We start from the raw sequence: 6,000 nt of genomic DNA, 5'->3' as shown, positions 1-6,000 counted from the left end.
TTTGTAATTTATGTTTCATTTTTAAATTTTTTTTACCCTTTTTTATTAACAAAAATTCATATTAATTAATAAAATGCACATTTATCCATGTTTTGTATATAAAAATTAAACCATCACATCAAATCAATGCTTTTCCTTCAAATCAAGCATTAAATGCTACTAAAAATGTGTCATTAAGGGTAATTTGGACTTTTCACCCTAAAAAGTGACATTTTTGCTCACATAAAGTGAAAATGATAATTTTTTTGGAACTTTCATTTTTCGTGACATTTTTGTAAATTCCCCTTAATTATTTGGGAAAATTGCAGTCAATGCACCAAACTTTTCGTTTATTAGTAGACTTTATCTGAACTTTTCATTTCTACCACCGTGAGTACCAAACCTTTAAAAAAATTGCAGCTCAAATTTAAATTGACATTTTTCGTTAGTTTTACCCCAAAAACTGTCAGTTAACCCTAGAAATTAAAAGTTTAATAATTTGACCATATAAGACAAGGGCATTTTGGATAAAACGTATTTTTCCTATTAATCAAAAATTAAAACAATAAAATCACAACCCATCCCCTTCTCCTTGTCCCCAAATCAAAACTAGTCCACCCAACCAGCCATTCACCTTCGACAGCCAGCACTACCCACCGGTATCGCCAGCACTACCTACCAACATCACCACCACTACCCACCCAACAATACTCATCAATGAGAAAAGCTTAATGATCTCATAAAAACCTCGATTCAGGTCGATGAGAACTGGAGGTGCTGGACGAGACACGACGCTTCATGGCGCGAATGAGGGTAATAAATCCATTGGTTATAAAGGCCAAGAATGTGCGATTTGATGGACCTTAAAGAGGTAAATCCATGAAAGCTGGCGGGCACTACGTGTCCAGTCCTTCTCCGACATCGACATTGCCGCCGTCGTGGAGGCACTGCGGATATCAACCATAAAAAAATTGGAAGTTTCTGATGAAATTCATAGTTCGGTGAAGGAGGCATATGTAAATGGGTATGGAAAAGTAGCAATTGGTTGGATTGGTGCAAATTCTCCCCCATAGTCTATTGCCTTACACAACTCAACTGCTCTGTGACTTCCCATTTTTTAAGTCGGATTGGTCGATTGTATGGATTTTGAGGAAGATTTTGTTAGATTATGGGGAATTTGTAGATTGAAAGTGATATATAGGTTTTGTGGAGTTTAAGGTTTTGAGAGAAATGGATGGTAGTGATAGCGGTGTTGGGTGGGTAGTGGTGGCTGCCGACGATAAATGTGGTGATTGGTTGGAGTGGTTTTGATTTGGGGAAGAAGGAGATGGGGATGGGTCTTCGTTTTATTTTATTTTTATTTTTTTAAAAATTTTAATTTATAGGGTCAATTGACGGTTTTTGGAGTCAAACTAACGGAAACTATCAATTTAGACTTGAGCTGCAAATTTTTTAAAGATTTGGTACTCACGATGACGCAAACGAAAGATTTGGGCAAAGTCTACTAATAAGCGAAAGGTTTGATATCTAGTTGCAATTTTCCCTAATTATTTAGACATTTCAAGTCTGCCAAGAAAAACTTGCATCCCACTACAGAATTATCGGCCAGCTTCATTCGTCCTTTCACCTAAAGACTTGCATCTCTAAATAGACTTTGACTTGAGATTTTTAATAATATTATAAGAATTGTTGATTTTGTTTAAAATTTATAGTAAATTTTAGTCTACACCAAACATGGACTAAACTTAATGAAATAAATACGGTATAGATAGTTTAATAATAGTTTAAATTTTGTTTAGATGAAATAGTTATCGACTCTAATGGAAGCATTTCAGTCACATAAAGAATGTAGGGCAATACAAGGAGGTGGAAAGCTATCATAGTTACAGAAACAAAATACATAAATAGTAAAATGGAAATTTTTTAAATTTTATTTACAAAATAGATGAGAATAAAAATTTTTAAATATTAACAAAAAACACTAAATTCTTATCAATGATATGTGACTTGGTGCTCGTACAGCAGCCAAAAACTAGGACCATTTTTGCAAATATTGTTTCATATATGTGAAATTGACATTTAACACATTGAACAATTTATTGAATGTCTTTAAATTGTACTCACCCCGTGTCATTTATATAGACTAGTTTTATTTTTCATAAAGATTAAGAAATCTTATTTCATTTTATTAAAAAATAATTTTTGCTAAAAACATTCCTAGTTTATCCTTATTTATATTTGTAAATTTCAAGATTAAGTAAGAAAAAAATTATTATAACTAAACAAATTGAATAAGAGTATATTAATAGATAAACAAAACAAGATATTTTTTTTATAAAGAAACATGACTAAATGATTAGAACAAAAAAATAAGGAAATGTGGTCTATATAAATAGAATGGAGGGAGTACAATCTTATTCACACCGTCTATAACAATTCAGCACGCCTATCTTGATAAAAGTCATTGTCCATTTGTCATAGTTGACTTTCTTGAGGGAAGCAATTATAATTCAATTACCAAATACATGTATAAATTAAAATAGGTGAAAATAACGGATCTACAAAGTTAGAACATCTTGTTATCATTGACTTTGGCCATAAGAAACTTAAGGGTTTATTTTTTTTATTTTTTTATTTTTTAAAGAGTGCTATACCTCTTGTTGAGGACTCCTAAAATGAGGATAATCCTATACCAACTTAAATATATCGAATATGCTTAATTGTAGAAACTTACATAAGTCGAACTCTTAAATCGGAAATTATTAGGACTTCACAAAAATCGTGGAAAAACAAGACAATTTAGGAGAAGAAAAATATAATGTTATTCAACATTGTGATCATCATCGCTCTACGTGATAGTGGGTCGCTTGATTCATTGTCAAATGCATTAAAATGTATCACAAGCCCGTTGGATAATGAATCAGGTGTCCATTGTCATCTAAACTAATAATGATTACCTCTAAATAATGAATAGCATTACTCGAAGAAAAAGCACATCCAGGCATGTATGAGTTTATGATTTTTTATTGTAGTTTCTCCTCCAAATTTTTAACCCAAAAAATTAATGGTGAGAAGCGTTTCTTAGAGCTGTAGTTTATATTTGTCGAAACATTCTCAACAAATGTTCAAACACGCGATTAAACTTGGTCTAGATCACTGGCGGAAGGGGAGTGGGGCATGGTGGGTCAAGTGACCCACCAACATTTTGATTTTTTGACCTTTTTATTTTTATTTTTATTTTTTGCCTTTGAAAATTGTGTATTTTCTTTGAAGAAATAAAGATTCAAGATGAAGTTCAATAAACTTAATGAGTAATTTCATTTCTAAAGTACTCCATTTTTTACTTTAAAAATTCCTCAATAAGTTGTTCAAAATGTAAGTTGAGACATATTTTCAAAGAAAAGCACTTGTAAAGTAAATTTTATACTCTAACCAAATATAAACTTGTCAACTATTGTATCGAATCCCATCTAACTTAAAAAATACATTTTTAAAATATTCATAAACAATTGAGATATGCCTACATGTCTCCAATATTGTCTAATGCAACACCACCTATAGTTTGAAATGTTGGCTTTATTGAAAATTCTAGATAATCTAGGTGTATATTCTCTTTGATTTTAATTATCTTGCGTCCTCAAAATTCTTTTCAATTGAAGATTTTATTAGAGGCTAGAGGTTTCTTATTCAGAAAATCCTAAGCTTAGTTTAGTTGAATTATCGTGGTTTTAGCATGGTATTGTTGCAGGAGAATCAGATCCTCTTACAAATATGGAAAGTATACTCATCATTCTTAAAAAAGATCATTTTCATAATCTACCCATTTATAAAAGGAAAAATTGTATTCATCCGCTCTACATAATTCATGTTGCTGCCTTAGTTTAAACTCAAGACAAGTGATAGAAAAAATGAGTTTGGATTAAATTTATAGATTGTTTTCATTGTGTTTAAATTGATTTGGAATTATTATATTATTCACATTTTTTTTTTTAAATTTGATTGTGCCCCCTAACTCAAAATGTTTGCGTCTGCCACTGGTCTAAATTATATTCGTTTGGGTTTGACCTGTAGTAGCTAGGGAGTTTTCAAAATAAACTAGTATTGTTGGGAACAAAGAAATTCTCAGCGATAAGGAAATGAATTATCATAAATAAAGGAGTCTTTATTCAATCAATGGTCGAGAAGATTTGATTACACTCTTGGGGTAGCATAAACGTCAAGGCTAGCAAATTTTGTGCTTTCTTACTACATTATGTTGATATCAGAGTGCAACCGCAACCTGCGATTTGTGAAGTTCAATCATCAAAGGCTAACATGGTGATGCTTTACGAGAATCTCTTCAATCCTTTCATTCCTTAGAGTCGAATGAGTGATGATTCGGATGGGAACTACTGTGACACCTGTTTTTTATGATGAAGTTGAAATTGATGATTATCTGGATTTTGCTGACAATGGGCAAATCAAATGGCTGGAATTTTTCATTCAGAATGTTTCTTTAAATTACTTTTTTCTTTATATATTTCCTATTTTCCATCTTTACTTGCTTAGATTTTGCTTCAATTAAGACTATTCCCATCGAATAATTTGACATGTTTGATTCCTAATGGGTGATAAATACCCCCTTGTCTATAGGAATTAGGCATTGAAGATTGGGATCCGGTTTAAAATATTATTGATAATAGTAGAAAATTTGATATTTGTTTAATGAATCAACGAAATATTGGCTCCAAAAGTTCAAGTATTTGTAGAATCAACAAATAAGTAGCCTTGTTCATCATTTTCGTATTCCGCTGCATCATATATTGGTGCAGGGCAAAAGCATAAAATGAAGAAACAAACACACTGTTAAAGTTCCGTTGACTTCAAAGAAATAGCCTAAAATACGATCATCTTCTAATTTTCATTGAATCTAGAGAATATCATAAATCTACAAATAAAAAACTCTTTCATTCGCGGACGGACATAGAGAATTCGGACTTGTTGGTTATAAATATCAAATACCAAGAATTTGATAAATTTGAGAAAATCTCTACAATTATAAATTTTATTACAATTCAAAAACAACGACATGCTAACAAACCTTATTTAAAGCAATAACTAAAAGTTGGATAACGATCAAACTCTAGATAATGACTAAAATTAAAAGTTCTCAAAGTTGTATTCCATATTTATTTACTAAAAAAATACTAACTAGAATATAATTAAAAATTTCCAAGTATAACTGAAATATGAAACATAGATAAAAATTGCATAAATTAAACGGAAGCCTTCTTCATTTTATCTTTAACCTCATCAATACCTCATTTTGCAATTTAAATTCTAGTCTAATCCTCACACTTGTTCTGGTCATTGCTTGCGTACAACGTTGGGAATTAAGTAGGCATGCAAAGCAAAAATTTAAAGTTTTGACTTTATAATGTTATTTGGGATAACAAATAAATATCATTGGTTATCTAATCTTACAGATTTTTTTTATTTTTTTTCCTGACACAATAATCTTACATTATTATTTTCTTTCGTCCAATTAATTTTTGAAATGATCGAGTGACATTGCTTCTTCGTCTCGAATCAAAGAATCTCCTAGATATGATGCAAAACGGATTTTATTCTATCTTTGAAGAGAGATTTCTTTATGAAAAATATGAATATCTTTGATACCGAATAAATGATCAACATTACTGTAACTAGAATTGTCACGAGCCTTCACGCTCCACAGCTCATGCGTAACTCAGTATCAATCAAATAAAACAAGCTCGCCAATCTAACTCCAAAGACTTATTTGTTCCTCTTATTTCTAAATAAGCCGAAAAACAAAAAACAAAAAGGGAAAATAAAAAAGAAAACAAATACGAAAGTTTGTCAAAATATTTGCCCTTGTTGGGAGTTTGTTGTACAAATTGGTTTGATAATCGACAAAAATTTAAGCGACATGCACCAAATGTAAAAACACAAAACAATTGTTCACTCAATTCAACAAATGTCTAATATGGGGACTCAAGAATCAGCCCTTTCCATTACGTG

The sequence above is a fragment of the Olea europaea genome, chromosome 13 (assembly GCF_002742605.1).
Source record: "Olea europaea var. sylvestris chromosome 13, O_europaea_v1, whole genome shotgun sequence".
NCBI lineage: Eukaryota > Viridiplantae > Streptophyta > Magnoliopsida > Lamiales > Oleaceae > Olea > Olea europaea.
This window is presented reverse-complemented; position numbering follows the sequence as displayed.